At 48.2% G+C, this 19,195-nt stretch overlaps 1 protein-coding gene across 2 annotated transcripts in view; it reads left to right on the forward strand.

The window, feature by feature from the left end:
* TSPAN18 (tetraspanin 18) overlaps nt 1–19,195 on the forward strand; it is a 146,184-nt gene that overhangs the window by 21,315 nt on the left and 105,674 nt on the right. For both annotated transcript variants that reach the window (XM_070427840.1, XM_070427841.1), the window contains exon 2: nt 5,794–5,872. The gene's annotated coding sequence lies outside the window, so the exon portion shown is untranslated. The remainder of the gene's footprint in view (nt 1–5,793; nt 5,873–19,195) is intronic.

The raw sequence follows: 19,195 nt of genomic DNA on the forward strand, positions 1-19,195 counted from the left end.
AGTTGCGGGTTCTGGTCCTCAGCCTGATTCAGCTCTGTGATGGCACACGCGCTGCTTGGCCTCTTTGAGCCTCTGGTCCCTCCTTCGCTGGAGAGGACACAGGCCACGTGGTAGAAGGGTTATGTTTTCGTGTTTTTCGTGTGTTTTCTCAGTCAGATGACACTGTGGAGTAGGGGCGGGCAGGCCAGGTTCCACCTTCAGGGACAGGTCCCTTAACATCAGGCTTCCAGGTCTGCCGGGCACCCCCTCTTTGCGAGAGCGAGGGAGCCTTACTTGGCAGACATGGTGGATAGAATCATTTGTGTTTTCTGTTTTCCCTTTTCCACCAATAGGGCACCCATGTTTAATTACATAAAAATGCTGCTGCTCGCTTTCCTCATCTGCAGAATGGGAAGAGCGATGATACCCCCTGGCAGATGAATCTTATCTACAAGTGTGGGAGGCAGAAGATAAGTGTAAAATGAACCCCAGCAGTTGGATGCAATGGGTAGCCATTGTTCTCACCTCCTGCTAACAGGAAAGCACTTCCAGACAGGACAGGATAAGAGCAAGTGCAGGGCAGTGCCTTCAGGGGACAGGGGGTCCCAGGCTCCCAGAGGCTACACATTGCCCTTCCTGTTCCGCTGAGCATCCTGGCAGTGTCTGCTCACACCGGCACTACTGGGGAGAGCAGGAGAGACCCTGGCGGGCATGTGCTGCTTGCAGCGAAGCCCAGACCTGATGGGAGGTGGGGTAGAGGGGAGATGATTATTAATGACAGTTGCATTAAGAATAAACAGCTTCACTTGTTAACTTACACTGGTACTTCCCCCCTCCCTAGGCCAAGAGCTAATGGACTCAGGTTGGGAGTTCCTTGCCCACTGGGACCCTTGCTAGCAGTGCCAACGCCCACTGTGCGCTGCCCAATTAAATGTAGGAAGTGGCTCTCCCTTTATGGAGCAAAAATAAATCCCAATGTTTCTGAGAATGTCATGGCTCCCCCTCAGCCCCACAGTGACCCAGGGGCACAATTAGCAGGCCAATTCAGGGACTCATTATGGGAACAGGGTGAGCGGGGCTGAGTGAGTGGGCGGGGCAGACACTCTCCCAGGGAGACAAGTGCAGGTGGAGAGAAGATGCAGAGGCAGGATGCGGCTTCATTAGGGGCTGCCCGGGGAATAGCTGAGATGCAGGACCCAGCAGGAACTCCTCCTGAACTTGCTTTGGCTCCTTTCCCTCTCCCCCAATCCCACACCAACCCCCTGCGTTGCTAATTTAAAACAAAGCAATATAGAGCCTCAGCCTCAGCTTCGCTTCGAGCCTTAAACTGCAGAGATTTTATCTGTCAATAAGCCCTGCATCAGCTGGCCGTGGCTCAGCCTGGATCCTGGGGCTTGGCGCTGGTGTGGGGACAAAGGATCCAGAGCTGAGCCACCTCCAGGGTCTCGCTGAGGACACTACCTCTTGTTCCTTGGTGGATCACAGGAACAAGAGTCCTTGTGGTCACAGGGCTCAGAAGGATAGCAGCTCCACCTAGGAGCCAGGAAGAGATATAGAGTGGCTGAAGGAGAGAGAGAGAGAGAGAGAGAGAGAGAGAGAGAGAGAGAGAGAGAGAGAAGGAGAGAAAGAGAGAGAAAGACTGTATAGAAGCTAGCTGGGAAAATCCTCATCACTGGGCTCATCACCTCCCTTCATCCTTTCCTTGCTGCCTCTTCCAGGAAGCCTTCCCAGTTCTCCTCTGAAATCCTACTGACTTGGAATCTAGGATATCAGAAGATTATAAAATAGTGGTTTCCAATGTTATCTGGAAACTTAATAAATGAAATATCAGAAAGTCCAGTTGCTGTGAATTAAGTGTTAGCATATGTCTGGGGTGTAGACCCCATCTGTTTTTTGTGTCGACTCCTGAGGGATGGAGGGGGGAGGGAAGGATCTGAGAAATATAGCTTGGAACCACTGGTCATGGCTACTACCTTTTTTACAGTAAGTAGCAAGCAGATTCTATTTTACACAATCCCTGCTTCCTCTGTTTATGGACTGCTTATTTTTGTGCCAGGTACCTAGGGAACCACTTACAATCTGTTAGCTCATCTAATCCCCAGCTCAGGCCCGCCAGGTGGGACTGTGATTGTCCACATTCTGCAGAGAAGTTCGGTTTGACTATGGGGTCTGTGTGTATTGTGAGGCCCTGAAGGTGGGCCTGGAAAGATGGGAAACCAGGGGTAAGATGATAAAAGTCCCCGTGTGCAGGCAACGGGAGACCAGGGGACCCACGGAAGCAGGAGGGAGATGCGGTGCTCCACATTGATGGGCCCAGTCCTACAGCAAAAGAGAAGGGAGCCTGTTTGCAGCAAGCAGACAGGCAGTGGTGAGGCTGATCCAGACAGAAGGGGCAGGGGTGGTGGGGATGGAGAGTCATGGATGATCTCAGAGACATGGATGGAAGAGGAGCAAATATTGGGGAAAATTGAGAAGAGTCTTCAACGTGGGTGTCAATTATGCAGGGGCCTCTGTTTTTGAAAATTCACAGAGTTTGCACTGCTGGGTATGTGTTCTATTTTAATTTAAAAATAGAGTAGGAACCATCAGAGTGAAAGTAGAGTAGGAAACATCATTAAAGTCTCTCCTCTGGGCGTCATCCAGGACACCAAAGTGGCTCTCAGAATTTGCCTTATAACCTGAGAGCTGCTTTTCCTCACACAGTGCACGTTTGCTTTGTTTGGAAGCAGAGGAGGAAAAAGATCTGAGCTTTGAGTGGAACTTTGCAAAATGGGGGGACTTGGCCACTAGTCCTGACATTTACTGCCATTGATTAAGTTCTTGCAATATTTCATGGAGTCTAAGGCACCCTTTGTTTTTTTAATATTTTAATGTCTCTGAAACCAGGATGCATCATATAAAAACTGACATGTCATAATTAATTAGCTGACCGTGTTTTCTTTCTTAGAAACTCATAGAATTTAATCCAGAGTCTTGTATTCAAGGAATAGGATAGTGTATGGCAGGCCCTCTGCTGAGTCTTGTGTACACATTCCTCATGCAATCCTCACAACATCTTACAAGTTATCAGCTGTTGTGAGCCCTTTTTCCCAGATGAGGAGTGGAGGTGTGGCGTCAGAAAGTCCTTGCTCGAGGTCACAGAACTGGTTAGGGCTGGACTGGGCATTTCAGCCTGTGCCACCTCACATCTGTGGGATCTTAGTACAAAGCAAGACCGAGTCTGTGACCTGGAGGGTGGTGGCCCTTCCTTCCCACAGCCCAGGACAGCCAGGCCGACAGCCAACACCGTCACCCGGCTCACCGTCATGCGATGCTGCCTCTTGTCACCCGGCACCGGTCTCCCCTCTTGGCCTTAAATCCTGGGATTCTTTTCTCCCTCCCAGGAGGGCTCCGGGTCCAACATCTGCAGTGACCTCCCTCCTCCATGGAGAGGAGGGGGCTGAAATGAGATCTCAGGGAAAAGGGGGAAGACATTCCGAGCCCAGCTGGTTTCCTTCACACAATGAAGATCTGCTTAAATGGGAATTAGGATTAGTGCTGGGATTTGCCTCTCCGGGCAGAATGGTAATAAACTAATCTCCTCTCCGGCTGCAAGAAAGCAGAATTCCTGTGAAGACGGGAGACAGCTTCAGGCTCGGGAGCGAAAGCTGGGAAGTAATGCGGTTATTGACAGGCCTGCGCGCGCCGCCGACACGCAGCCCCCGGCTCCTTCCCCGTGTGGCTGCGGCCTGTAATTTCCTTAATGTGTGACATGCACCCAGGCTGCGTGGCTGACAGGCATGCTTGACATTAATACGTGTTCCTCGTGGTCCCCAGAGATCATAAAAGCTCATTATCAGTTCTGAGCCAGTAAATGTAGTTCCCGGCTCAGGTGGGCCTGAGTCTTCTGAAATGCCCCCCGGGCGGTGAAGCAGCGGCCATCTGCGTGAGCCAAGAAATCTCCTCCTCCCTTTGTCCAGGGGACTGAGTCCCAGGCCACTGGGAGGTGACAGGAACAGCCCTTCTGCCCGCAGAACCCTGGCTTCCGATTTGCACCCGAGAAAAAGGGCTCCTCTGCCCTGCGATGTGAGGGGAGTCCTCCCAGCATTTTGGGAAGGAGGTTTGTGTGCATCTAGTCAGAGCCTCTGCCCAGCCAACCCGCTTCTAGGCTTTGGAACGGCACGGACATTTCCACACAGAGATGTGGGGGTCACTGCAAGGTTGCAATGGCCGGGAACAGAAATACCCCACATATCCATTTGGAGGAGGAAACTGTACTGTGGAGCACAGGCACTCTGGGGCACTGCGCAGCTGTGCAAACGACTCCGAAGGTCTGTGTAGTGTCACAGTCATGGGTAGACATGATATCCCTGATAAGCGGCCTTGTATGTAGAACATCTGTGGCAGGATCCCATTTGTATAAAGTCACACTGTCTGCATGTGGGCTCACATAGAGTGAGGTTTAGAAGGGCACTCAGTACAGAGTCTTTGCAGAGATTCTATCTGTTAATTAGGATGCATGGGGAAGGAGAACTTTCAGTGTGTAGTTAGAAAATATATGTCCATGCATGTGTATATATATCATGAATTCCTCTGATTATAGCCTTAGTCTGGCCCCAGTGCATGAGGTCCCCAGGCTGACAGTGTCTGGATGAATGAGGTAGAGGTAGAGGTGGAGGTAATATCCTCCGGCCAAGCCCTGTTCCCCATCAGTTAGCAGGGAGCCCCGAGAATGCCCTCTGTGAGGATGGTGCATTGCAGAGCAGACCTTGCACTCACGGCTCTCCTGCTTGCACCTCTCACTGTGGAGGTGGCACTTGCACCAGGCTTGACTTCCCAGGGACCCGAGTTCTAGTCCTAGTTCTGCCCCCGTTCAGAGCTATGACCCTGGGCAAGTTATTTAATGCCTCGGAATCCCTGGTCCTCATCCCTGAAGCGGTAATACTTTCTCATAGAATTGGAGAGGGTGTTGGGATGATTGTCATAATCGTTTGAGGTAGCCTGAAACTCGATCAGGGCTTCCACTGTGCAGCCTGGCCATTGAGGGCAGCCGGAGCGGGGAGGGGGTTAGGGGAGGTCGGGGAACTTGGCTCTGCCCTGTCTGCTATAAGTTTTGCTTTTGTTCCTCAGCTGTGCACATGAATAACCTGGTCCCCTGGGACTGGCCTAAGCCCTGGCAGGCAGGTGTGTGGCCTGGGCACAGTGAATTTGATCCTTCTCCTGTGACCTGGGACTCAGTCATACGGACAGAGGAAGTGGGAGGGGCGGGACTTTGGCCCCTGCACTCTGGGGCTGAGCTGTTTTTTCACCACCAACAGCCCCTCCTCTTATGACTTATCTCTTCATGGATTCCAGACCTTGAAAGGTTTGTTCTGCCCCAAAAGCCTGCTTTCATTAGGCAATGATTAATTCCCTTTCACATTTCCAAAATTACTCAGAGCGCCGTTTTTCCGCCTAAGGAAAATGGAGTTCCCACACCAAGTTGATAATATTCTAGCTAGAAGCAAAGAAACATGATGTGATGTTGTAATTAGCATCTCTCAAAGTCATCACATGGACGTTGCACAGGCTCTGGGGCTGATATTAGAAGACGGAAAATATGCCCCAATCCATAGGCCCTGGGGACGCCATCCTGGAAACCTGTGTGGGGCTGGGTGCTGAGTTCTTTCTTTCTGGCCATGGGGACCCTGTCTGGCTGCTGCACCTGCAGAGGTGCAAGGAGGGAGCATGCACTCAGAGAGCGGGTGCGTATCTGGACTGAGCTGGCCCCCAGAAGCCCCATGCCCTGCTAACCCACACCTTCTTAAAGCTCACTTCTCTCTCTTCTCCCTCCAGAGTGTCTTCTGAAGCCACCATCAGAGAGAGACCTCAAGAGAATCCTGCCACCCCTGAAAGAAAAGACCAGTTGAAAGAGGTATGATTTTGGCATCATGGTGGAGCGGCATCTCATCTCAGTCACATAAGAGGGTGTAATCTCCTCTCCTCTCCCTGCCCTCCAAGCCCGCCCGCCCTCCCTGAGTGAGAGAGCTCTCGACTCCTGCTGGGGAATGCAGGGCAGGTGAAGGGTCGCTTTACTCTTGTCGCCACCCCAAATGTTTGTTCAGGAATGGGGAGCAAGTGTGATGTGTGAGGAGAGAGGCTGATGCTCAAGTGGGGTCTCATGAGGCTGGTTGCCCTGTTGAGGGGGCTGCAGGTCAGGGTTGCTTCTGAGTCCACCCAGGAAGTGAGTGCCGAGGGATTGGAGGGAGGGAGCCCTTGGAGGGGGGCTGCACCAGCCGCCTGATGGCATTTGCAGTTTTGGTTGCCTCTGGTGCCCGTGGGGAAGCACTGGGTTATTGTCCTCTTCACTGATCTGAGAGTCCTCTGCTCTCCCAGTTCATCCTCCACTTTGGGACTGCTAGCTGGCCAGGATTTTCCCAGCTGCAATCCAAGGCAGGTTGGCCAGCTCCCCGAGGCAGGTAAAGCGGGGCCAGGCTGAGGCCCGAGTGGACAGCCTCAGAGAAGTGGTGAGGCCTGGCACCGGTGTGGGCTCTCTCTCCCCCTCAATAGCGCCTGTGCCCTGCAGCGCCCCAGCCTGGCCAGCTGTCAGGCCACAATCTTAATTGTAAGCCTCCTGCAGCAGATGCCCTATCCTCACAGGAAGCTATTGCCTTATCACAGCGCCTGGATCTTGCATGGCTTTCTTACTCAGGAGAAGGCTCTGAAGTGAGTCGGAAAAGGCTTAATTTCCCCAGGACCTTTCTGCTACGGATGTTTCTCTAATCAGAGGAAGCTGAGGGCCTGGGTGAACGAAGGGAAAGAATCTCCTTTTTTAAAGTATACTTTTACTGATTTCAGAAAGGAAGGGAGAGCGAGAAAGAGATAGAATCATCAATGACGCCCCACACTGAGTATGGAGTCCGAAACCCAGGCATGTACCCTGACAGGAAATCGAACCGTGACCTCCTGGTTCATAGGTCGACGCTCAACCACTGAGCCATGCTAGCCAAGAATTTCTTTAAGTACATGAAAAAGAAGTAAGCGTGTTATTGTTCCTGGGTTATCTTCAGGGAAGCTGTGCAGGGAGCGGAGTGATTTAGCCTTACCCCTGTTGTTAGCCAGGAAATAGATCAATGTTAGAGTCACAGGAAAAAGACAAAGATGACCATATGGCCACAGGCAGACAGGCATGTGCTGTTGTGGGAAATGTTTGCTGGGGTTTGGGAGTCAGACTGGTGGAGGCCGAGTCCCAGCCCCACCTTCTCAGTAGCTGTTTGACTTCAGGCGAGTGATTTGATCTCCCAGAGCCTCAGTTTTTGGCAAACCACTGGGTGGTTGTGAGGGCGAGGAAAGTGCCAGCAAGACATACCTGTTTGCTTTGAGCGATGGCAGTCCCCTGGAGTAATGTGGCCTCCCAAGGTGACCTCTTTGAAGAGGCGCAGGCTCTTGAGACGTGAGAGCTGGGTGTTATGACCAAACAGTGGGGTTACCCTGGAGACACATACCTCTTTCCATGCCTGGTCTAAAAAAGGTCTGAGTATGGGACCTGGGTTGTGTCAGCTCTCCGTTCTGAGAGCTGGGGGCCACCTCGGGTATGAACTGTTCTTCCTGAGCTTTTATTCCATGGTTTACACTTGGCCCTGATGATCTTCCCTGGACCCTTTCTGTAGATAATAGCTGATCCTCCCCACAACCCAACAAGCAGGTATTAATACAATTTTTATAGGTGAGGACAACTGGGGTCCCTAGAAGTAAATTACTCTAGGTTTCACCTCTAAAAAGCAGCAAGTTTATTAGGACCCAAACACAGAGCTCTTGCCCCAAGGGTAGCGTGCTTGCTATATCACCCCACAGCACCCCCAGTGGCCATGTGGCACCCCTGCGCCCCTATGGAGCACCCTGTGTGTGCCCATAGCTGCACCCCACAGCACCGCAGTGGCTTCCCATGGTGGCAATGGCAGCACCTGCACTGTGGCTCCCCACAGGGCCCCTCAATATAACATAGAGGCCAGGGAGCACCCACAGGACTCAGCATCACCCCATAGCACTCATGGTAGTGCCCCTGTGTCCATAGAGCATTCTGCATGCCCACAGTGACACCCCAGGGTGCCCATGGTAGCACTCTTCCCATGTTCTCTACTTGGCTATGCATGGACTTTGCAAAAAGGGGAGTCCCTGGTGTCTGTATCTCCCAGCCAGACCTCTGTAGCGGGCCGAGCTAGCAAGCCAAGGCAGTTTCTAGGAGGCATCGGGACCTTCCTCCTGCTGAGATCTGAGAGCAGGATCTTATATTTAGGTCCCTGATTCATTTCGAGTTAATTTTTGTTGTATATGGTGTGAGATAGGGGTCCAACTTCATTCTTTTGCATGTGGTTATCTAGTTGTCCCAGCACCATGTATGGAAGAGGCTATTCTTTCCTCCATTGAATAGTCTTGGCCCCCTCATTGAAAATCAGTTGGCCATAGGTGTGTAGGTGTGTTTGTGGACTCGCAATTCCATTCCATTGGTCTATGTGTAGATCCTCATGCCAGCATCATGCTGTGCTGAGTACTATTGCTTCATGTGTAACTTTGGAGGAGTGTTAGTATATTTTAAAGCTCCCCGGGTGATTCCACAGTTGAGCACTACCGGTTTTCAGAGGAGGATGGGGCACTGTTACGGTGCCCAGTCGGGAGGCTGCTGGGATGACCCAGGGCAGTGCAGGGGAAGAGGATGCAGCCCTGAAGCCAAGCCACAATCATGGCAGTGAAGAGGCCACTATCGAGTTGAGAGGGCAGAATGAGGGAGACATCCTGATCCTCCCTGATTCTGGGGCGGCCTCATATGGGGCGGCCTCATAGATGACAAAGGTGAGAACAGAGGCCAGTGTTTCAGGTGAGCTTGATTAAACTCCGACCCACACCTAATATGGTTTGGAGGAAGACCTAGGTCCCAGTCACAGCTCTGCTTCACTGTGTGACCTTGGGCTAGTTGCTCCACCTCTCTGAGCATCCTCATTGTCTTTGTAGGACCAATATTCTCTGCTATTCATGCAAAGGGTTGGGGGAGGGTCAAATGGGTTACTCTATGAAGGCTAAAGGGCTTAAAAACAACTGAATGCTAGGTAGAATCTCCGCCCCAAAGTTCTCGCCAGGTGGTTATCAATATCAGCCTCACCGCCTCCAGGGTTTGGGCTGATGGCCTCCATTGCGGGCCTGTGCTGCCTGGGGCTGTCTTGGGCTGTCTCTGATGGTCAGAGTGTCTCCTTGTGCTGAGCTGACATCTATTTACTTATACCCTCTGTCTACTTACCCCAAATCTGCCTTGTGGGGCTGCATCACCCCTTTCCCTCCAGGCTGTTCTCCAGCATCTCTACCTCCCCCTTCTCATCTGCTGGCTGGAAGGTCCTAGTCACCTCTGCCTCCCTCTGAGGATGCCAGAGGGCGAGCATAGCTTTGGCATTAGATGAAGCTCAGGACTATTTTTTTAGCTAGTTATTAGGTTGGGCAAATGAACTCAGTTTATTCTCCTGTTAGACGAAGAGAGTCATGACAATTGCGGACTCATGGTCAAGATTAAATGAGATGACGGTTGTCAAACATGTCCACCGCCTAGGAAGGAATCCACATTCCAGAAAACGGTGGCTATCATTGCCATTGTCATCTGAACACCACCCCTCAGTTTTCTCTAATTCTGACTGGTGGGGTACAAGCCCTGAGTTTAAGCACAGGAAGGGCCGCAGCCCCCAGGCCTCATCTGCCTTCCTGGCTTCCCCCTCGCTCTCTGTCTGGGACACGTATGCGAGGGGACAGGATGACAGGTTCTCACCACCCATTTCCTGCTCACTCAGCCCACCGTCTGCCAGAGCTTCTGGCCTCAGGCCAGCCTCACGTCCACATGGGACGCGCGGCAGCTCCCTGGTCCTTTTCTCCCTTCTTGGCCCTTTTCCATCCCAAACCTTTTCCTTCTTTTCTTTTTCAAGTTGTTTTACATTTACTCAGGAAGGTTCATCCCAGGGCTACATACCTGTTGGTCCTTCTAGGAGGCCATGTCGGTGGAGTGTCCCCTTGGGGATGCCCCGTCTCCCTGGCATGGGTGGCTGGGAGAGCAAGGCCAGGCAGACCCATCACCGTGTGGGGTGACCTCCTTGACATCATGGAGAGATAAGAAGTCTTCCTTTCCGCCATCTAGAGAGTGAGCAAATGATTGCTTTTCTGTTTATGTAGCAAAACTTAGCAGAAAACCCACCTAAGAGGCTTTTCTTGTTGTTTTAAAATAATGACATATATCCACATCGTGAATCACAGCTGAATTTTCAGACACCCACCAGGTAGGGCAAAGAGGGAGGGAGGAAGACCCCAGGTGCAGATGCCATGTCAGCATTGGAGGGGGCCACACAGCTGTGAATGGCAGAGGTGGGCCTAGTCTGCCAGTCTTCCCAACAGGTGGTCACTTGGCCCCTCCCAGCTGCTTCTCTGATTAGTTAAAAGTGTGAAATAATACTTTGATTAATAGTCCTGGAATTCAGGAGCGAGTCCAGATCTGCTGGCAGTGTTGTTAGCCGTGGTAGTTTGTTACCTGCCCAGAGCTGCTGATGGGAGAAGAATGACCCATGCCATTCCCTGGGCTTGGGGACTTGCCGAGGTGCCTCCCTTTCTGGGGCATTCACAATAGCTAAACTGTGAAGCAAGTGTCCGTTGATGATGAATGGATAAGCATCTACCAGTTTTCAGAGGAGGATCGGGTACTGTTATGGTGCCCAGTCGGGAGGCTGCTGGGCAGGGCCGTGTTAGAAAAGGAAGGCACTGTGGGATCGAGGAAGGAGACTGGGCTCTGGACTCAGGCCTTTTTTAAAAAAATCAACTTATGCCCTAACCGGTTTGGCTCAGTGGATAGAGCATCAGCCTGCGGACTGAAAGGTCCCAGGTTCGATCCCAGTCAAGGGCATGTACCTTGGTTGCAGGCACATCCCCAGTAGGAGGTATGCAGGAGGCAGCTGATCGATGTTTCTCTCTCATTGATGTTTCTAACTCTATCCCTCTTCCTTCCTCTCTGTAAAAAATCAATAAAATATATATTTTTTAAAAATCAACTTATTTTCAAGAGCAGTTTTAGGTTCACAGCAACACTGAGGGGAAAGTGCAGAGTCACCATCGTCTCCCCCACATACACACACCTAGGGCCTCCCCACTCCTGACATCGCACCACAGTGGGACATATATTGCAATCAGTGAACCTACGGTGACACATCATTATCACCCAAAGCCCATCCCAGGTTCACTGTTGGTGTTGTGCCTTCAATGGGCTTTGACAAATGTATAATGACATGTATCATACAGAATAGAGTATCATACAGAATAGTTTCACGGCCCTAAAACTCCTCTGTGCTCCGCCAATTCTTTCTTCCCTCCCTCCTAAGCTCTGGCAATCACTGATCTTTTTACTGTCTTCATAATTTTGCCTTTTCCAGAATGTCATAGAGTTGGAATAATATAATATGCTGCCTTTTACCATCGGCTTCTTTCACTTAGTAATGTATATTTGTTTCCTCCACATCTTTTCATGACTTGATAGCTCTTTTCTTTTTCCATTTTTCTTTATTGTGGTGAAATATATATCACATAAAATTTACTGTCTTAGCCACTTTTAAGAGTACAATTCATTAGTATTAAGTGCATTCACATTGTTGTACAACTATCACCGCTAGTCATCTCTAGAACTCTTTTTATCTTGCAAAACTAACTCTACACCCATTAAATAATAACTCCCTGTCCCCCTCATTCCCCAGCTCCTGGTAACCACCAGTATACTTTCTGTGCCCATGATTTTTGTTACTCTGAGTACCTTATATAGGTGGAACCATATAGTATTTGTTTTGTGTGTGACTGGTTTATTTCACTTAGCATAATGTCCTCAAGTTCATCCATGTTGTAGCATAGGTCAGAATTTCCTTCCTTTTTTTTGTATGTGCTTAACTACATTTTGCTTATCCATTCATCATCAGTGGACACTTTTGCTTCACGGTTTAGCTATTGTGAATCCTGCCGCTAAGCTCATTTCTTTTTAAAGCTGAATAATATTCCATTGTCTGGGTGTGCTATGGTTTATTTATCAATTCATCTCCTGAAGGACATCTGGGCTGCTTCCAAGTTTTGGCAATTATGAATAAAGCTACTATAAATATCTGTGCACAGGTTTTTTGTGGACATACGTTTTCAACTCATTTGGGTAAATACCAAGAAGCGCGATTGCTGGGTCATATGGTAAAAGTATGTTTAATTTTGAGGGAAACTGCCAATCTATCTTCCCAAGTGGCTGTACCATTTGCATTCCCACCAGCAGTGTATGAGAGTTCCTGCTGCTCCACATCCTCCCAGCATTTAGCGTTGTCAGTGTTTTGGATTTTGGCCATCCTAATCGCTTGTAGTGGTATCGAGTTATTGTTTTAATTTGCAATTTCCTAATGACATATGATGTTGAGCATCTTCTTTCTTACATGCTTGTTTTCCATCTATATATCTTTGGTGACTTGCCTGTTCAGGTCTTTTGTCATTTCTTAATCTGTTGTTCATTTACTTATTGCTCAGTTTGAAGAGTTCTTTGCTATTTTGGATAACAGTCCTTTACCTATATATCTTTTGCGAATATTTTCTCCAACTCTTTGTCTCCTCTTAACAGTGTCTTTCAAAGAGCATCATTTAAAAAATTTTAATGAAGTTCAGCATATCATTTTTTTAAATAGGTAATACCTTTGGTGTTGTATCTTAAAAAAGTTATTGCCATACAAAAAGTCATCTAAATTTTTCTTCTGTGTTGTCTTTTAGGAATTTTAGAGTTTTGAGTTTTACATTTAGGTTTTGATCCATTTTGAGTGCATTTTTGCAAGGGTTGTAAGATCGGTGTCTAAATTCACTCTTTTGTATATGGAGGTCTGGTTGTTCCAGCACCATTTGTTGAAAAGACTACCTCTTCTCCTTTTCATTACCTTTGTTCCTTTGTCAAAGATCAGGTGACTATATTTATGTGGGTCTATTTCTGGGCTCTCTGTTCTGGTTCACTGATTTATTTACTATTTCACTACTACCACACTGTCTTGATTAATGTCGCTTTATAGCAAGTCTTGAAGTCAGGTAGTGTCAATCCTCCAGCTTTGTTCTTCTTCAATATTGTGTTGATTATTCTGGGTCTTCTGCCTCTCCACATAAATTTTAGAATCAGTTTGTCAATATTTACAAAACAACTGGCTGAGATTTTGATTGAGCTTGCATTGAATTTGTAGATCACATTGGAAGAAACTGACATATTGACAATATTGAGTCTTCCTATCCATGACTATGGAATGTCTATCCAATTATTATTATTATTATTATTTAAAAATAAATTTTATTGATTTTTTACAGAGAGGAAGGGAGAGAGAGATAGAGAGTTAGAAACATCGATGAGAGAGAAACATCGACCAGCTGCCTCCTGCACATCTCCTACTGGGGATGTGCCCGCAACCCAGGTACATGCCCTTGACCGGAATCGAACCTGGGACCTTTCAGTCCGCAGGCCGATGCTCTATCCACTGAGCCAAACCGGTTTCGGCTCTATCCAATTATTTACTTCTCCTTCAATGTCTTTCATCATAGTTTTGTAGCTTTTCTCATATAGATCTTGTGAATATTTTGTTACATTTATACCTAAATATTTTATTTCATTTGGTGCTAATGGAAATGGTATTGTGTTTTAAATTCAGATTCTACTTGCTCATTGCTGGTATATAGGAAGCAATTGATTTTTTTTATATTAACCTTGTATTCTGCAACCTTGCTTTGCTATAAATGCTTATTAGTTCCATGAGTTTATTATCACATTTTAAAAAGATTTTCTACACAATCAGGGCATCTGTGAACAAAGACAGTTTTATTTCTTCCTTTCCAATTTGTAAAAAAAAAAAAAAAGCTTCCTTCTCAATAATCAAAAGAAAACTTTGTCATATTGTATTAGCCAGGGCTCCCAGTACAATGTTGAAAAGCAGTGGTGAGAGGGGACATCCTTGCCTTGTTCCTGCTCTTAGTGGGAGACCTCTTGGTTTCTCACCACAAATATGGTGTTATCGGTATGTTCTTTGCAGATGTTCTTTATCAAAGTTCTTTATCAAGTGGAGGAAATCCCCCTCTATTCTTGGATTGCCAAGTTTTTAAAAAATCATGAATGGATGTTGGATTTTGTCAAATGCTTCTTCTGCATCTACTAGTGTAATCATGTGATCTTTTCTTCTTTGGCCTGTTGATGTGATGGGCTACTTTAATTGACTTTTGAATGCTAAACCAGCCTTGGATACCTGGGATAAATTCCCTGGCTCTGGTCTATAATTCTCTTTATATATTGCTGGGTTTGATTTGCTATTACTTTCTTGAGGATTTTTGTATCCATGTTAATGAGAGATATTGGCCTATAGTTTTCTTTGTCTGGTTTTGGTATTAGGGTAATGCTGGCCTCCTAGAATGAGTTATTAAATACTCTTTCTGTTCATATCTTCTAGAAGAGATTGTGGCGAGTTAGTATAATTTCTTACCTAGGTTTTTGGTAGAATTCACCAGTGAACCTAAATGGGCCTGATGCTTTCTGTTTTAAAAGGTTATTAATCATTGATTCAATTTATTTAATAGACACAGGCCTGTTCAGATTGCCTATTTTGTCTTGTGTGAGTTTTGGCAGATTGTGTCTTTCAAGGAATTAATCTATTTTATCTAGGTTAGTAATTTATGGGCATAGAATTAGTCGTAGTATCCTTTTATTATCCTTTTTTATAATTTAAATTCTTTATTGTTTAAAGTATTACATAAGTCTCCTTTTTCCCCCATTGACCGCTCCCCGGCCACTCCCACCCCTCAGCATATACCCTTACCCTCTACTGCTTGTATCCATTGGTTATGCTCATATGTATGCATACAAGTCCTTTGGTTGATCTCTTACCCCCTCCTCCCTCACCTTCCCTCATAGGTTGGACAGTCTGTTTGATGCTTCTATGTCTCTGGTTCTATTTTTGTTCATCAGTTTATGTTGTTCATTTTATTTCACAAATGAGTGAGATCATGTGATATTTATCTTTCTCTGACTGGCTTATTTTGCTTAGCATGATGCTCTCCAGTTCCATCCATGCTGTTGCAAATGGTACGAATTCCTTCTTTTTTACAGCAACGTAGTATTCCATTGTGTAGATGTACCACAGCTTTCTAATCCACTCATCTGCTGATGGGCACTTTGGCTGTTTGCAAATCTTAGCTATGGTAAATTGTGCAAGGACAGTAATCCAGTTTCCGTTTCCTGTCCTCACAACCACTGTGTATCATGGCTTAGTGCAGATCTACTGTGTAAGTGGGGGAATATCAAGTGGCATCGGGGCTGGAGATGGGAACTGGCTACAGAGAACTCCAGGGATCCTGTATCCTTATTCTCCACACGGAGATGAGCGTGTGTAGCAGAATCAGCTCGTATTGGGTCTGGTTGGATAAGTGGAGGTTCTCTGAACTAACTGCCCTGTAAGCACCATGTTTATTAAAGATTAAGGTATAGCAGTGCATTCATTTGAAGCTTACATACATATTAAAACTCATCAGCGGCTATAGCAATTGTTAAGAACTTAGAGCGACAAAAGATTTTTTTTAAGGCAGAGTGTTTTATCACTGACATTGTTTAGAATTGTCAGCTTTTCATGTTTTGTTTTGTTTTGTTTGCTTTTTAATTATCTACAGACGATTCATCCCCTATGGCCTACAGATTGCTCCCATTGCCCCACCCTTGGCACGCCAATACGGAGGTGTTTACAAGTGGGTTGTTGCTGGGGATGGGGAAGGGGCAGAAGGTACACAGAAGATCCTGAAGAGGAGACCTGTGGCTGGTCCTGCAGTGTGACCTGGTAGCTTCCAGGTGGGATAGGTGTAGAAGGGCTTTGTAGGGGTCTAGTCTAGGCTGAGGCGGCGGCAACACAGAGCGTGGTGTCCAGGGGACCCTCAGTTGGTAGGTATTTGGCTCCGGTTCCTGATGGCTCCAGTTATGAATGCCGTCTGAGTACAGTGCCTAGCGTTACAGAGAGCCAGGCACTGAAAGCTTCATCCTCAGGGTGACAGTGTGCCCTGGTGGATGTGAGGCTGCACCCCTCCTGGGGACACGTCCAGCCTTGCTCAGTGGGATGCCTGCCTCGCCTTCTCTCTCCTTCTCTTTCCCTTTCGGCCACGCAGTCCTTGGAGGCAGCCATTCTATAAAAAGCCTCATAAATACCAGGAGGTAAGGATCCAGGGCTTTTGGTTTTTATTTCTGCCCCGACTCCCTGCAGAGCCTTTTTGGTAGGAAATGTCCCTTTGGAGCTGAGATCTGCTCCCAGACCTCAAAGACAAGGCTTCTTAGGAACAGACATCTGTTTAAACTGAACTTGCACCAAGAGGCAGTCATGTCCCCAGGAGCGGGCCAGGCGGAGCAGGAGGTGCAGAATCTGCTCTCTGGCTCGGGAGCTCCCAGGCCTGTCCCGCATCCTGCAGTGTGTCCCCTAGCTGGGTGGTGGCTCTCTGCAGAGGACTGGGGAGCAGGGGACCTCAGGACAGAGGCTGGGCTTTGAGCTGCCTGCTGTCCACATACCTCTCCGGCCCATGACCGCAGGGGCCGCCCCAGCCAGGAGCAGCGAGGAGACTCAGGGTGACAGCGGTTCCTCCAGCCGGGACGGCCCGTGACCCTCAGAAGTCACTTTCCAGCTGGGATTTCCCAACTCTTGGCATTTGTACCGACTGGTCCTTCTTTACTCTCTTTCTCATTCCCTGAGCATCCTTTGGGATACCAAGATTAAAAAATCCCAGTCCCCGGCTTCCGCGAGCTCAAAATCTGATAGGAAACCTGATTCACTCAAAAATAAGAAAAGTTGGCGGTGCCCTAACCGGTTTGGCTCAGTGGATAGAGCGTCGGCCTGCGGACTGAAGGGTCCCAGGTTCGGTTCTGGTCAAGGGCATGTACCTTGGTTGCGGGCATATCCCCAGTAGGGGGTGTGCAGGAGGCGGCTGATCGATGTTTCTCTATCATCGATGTTTCTAACTCTCTATCCCTCTCCCTTCCTCTCTGTGGAAAGTCAATAAAATATATATTAAAAAAAAAGTTGGCGGTTTTGTGTGCGTGTGTATGCTGTGACTATGAAGACAATAGAACAACGTTACAGACAGCTTGGAACTAGAGGAAGAAGAAGTCATTCAGTCCCCCTCTCCGGACAGGAGGCCCACTCGTTTCCTGCTTTTGTTCCCGCTCAGGCTCACGTTCAGCAGAGCTGCCTCCAGAAGGTCCGTGCAGTTTGGCTTCCTGCTTTTCTCTGCTCACCGTCCTGCATCGCAGCTGTGCGGGACCTTCCTGGGCAGCGCGGGCCAGGGGACGTGCAGCTTGTCTCCCCTGCTAGATGCGTGCCTCTGGGAGGAGGAGCCGGTCTAGTCAATTAAACCACAGACACCCCGGTGAAACTTGAACTTCGTGTAGACTATGAGTAATTTTTTAGTGGAAGTCCCATGCAATGGGAGTCCCACCCTCGGCACGCCAATACAAATAAAAAAGTATCTGTTGTTTATCTGAACTTTAAACTTCACTGAGCATCCTGTACGGTATTTCATCCAACCATGTCCGGAGAGTGTCTCTTTGCAGGTGTGTATCAATGCTGCTTTGTTTAAGGACGAGAACGCTATCCGGTTGATGTGTCTTCTTTCTCATTTTGTGGGGAGCACCCACCCTCACTTGAATCTCTCCCTTCTCTTGATTGTGCCTCTCTGACCACTCTGATCTCCCCTGCTCTGTGGCAGGTCATGGGGTCTAGCCCCGATGGTCCCCCTAAGCACATCCCTTCTCCAGCCTCTTTCTGCGAGCTTCCAATGACTACAGATGTTGGGCTTGCTCCCTGTGGGAGGTGAATTAGCACTCCCTCTTGGGCCCCTCTCGCTGCTTTCTCCAAAGCCACTTTGGCAGTGATGGATCTAAGCAGATTGTCCTTGGAGTAGAGGGAGCAAAGGTTCGAGGGTGTTGGTCCAGGGGCTGCAAACCCACAGAGGCTTCCCCCCCGCCCCACATCTTTATCTCCATCAATGAACTTATTTTTCATTCTAAGGCAGCTTCAGGGTGATAAAAACATGAATCTAACTGGAAGACAGTAAGAAAAAAAAAAGCGATTGACTGGAGACGAGGAAGACAGTGTTGCCTTGTGGTTAAATAGATTTTTTGCTTAACTGAGGGTTAAGGAGCAGACTCGTTTTGATCCAACCTCTGTTGCTGCAAATCTTTCTAAAATGTATTAGCCTGCTCCCTGGTTTTCCTGAGTGCACCATAATGACCATAATTGAATCTCCTTGCTGGCGAGGCATCCTGTGGGGCGTCGGGCGCACGGTTGGAAATGTCAGTCCTCTGGGTACGGCCGGTTCTCACGCTTTAGAGCCTGAGGCGTAGGCTGTGTGCTTTGCCATGGTCCTTATTCACTGCCACCTCCTGTCTTCCCAGTTACCCTGGGGTGGGGCTCAGGAAGGGACCACGTTACAGATGTGGAAACTGAGGTCCAGCTAGTGAAGGACCTGCCCCAAGTCACTCTCTGACTGGTGGAGGAGCTCGACCTGAAGCCAGCAGAGGTGGCCCACGGTGGTGAGTTGGCCCAGACTCCAATCCTGGCTCTCACTTGCGAGCTGGAAGAAGACCATTAAGCTATGTGAGCCTCCGTTTCTCCACCCGTGGATTGGGCATAATAACCTTTCCTTGACAAGCTTTGCTGAGATTAAGTGAAGTGATGATGTGAGTGGGCTGTATATCAGGGCCTTCGTATATTGAAAAGAAAAATGGCACACACATACTCTCCCCTGACAAAATCAAATGTGCCGTGGTCTGGGGCCCTGCATCCATCTTCTTCCCACGTTCCTGCCTCCCCTCCTCCATACACTAGTGGTTTTGCATACAGACCCAGAGCCAGAATGTCTGGGTTTAATCCTGACTCTGTTCCGTGCTCCCTGTGCAACTACATTCCTGGATCTCAGTTTCCCCATCTATATGATGGGGATGATAATAGTAACATGCCTCCTAGGGATGCCATGATGATTCAAAGCAAGAGAGCTTGTCTTGGGGCAAGTGTTTTCCACTTTTACACTTTTATTTGCCGTTGTCATCCTAGGACAGTGATGGCGAACCTATGACATGCGTGCCAGAGTTGACACGCGAACTCATTTTTTTGGTTGATTTTTCTTTGTTAAATGGCATTTAAATATATAAAATAAATATCAAAAATATACA

This window comes from Myotis yumanensis, unplaced genomic scaffold (genome assembly GCF_028538775.1).
Source record: "Myotis yumanensis isolate MYYU_CA2020_CCGP unplaced genomic scaffold, mMyoYum1.0.hap1 SCAF_10, whole genome shotgun sequence".
In the NCBI taxonomy this organism is placed as follows: domain Eukaryota; kingdom Metazoa; phylum Chordata; class Mammalia; order Chiroptera; family Vespertilionidae; genus Myotis; species Myotis yumanensis.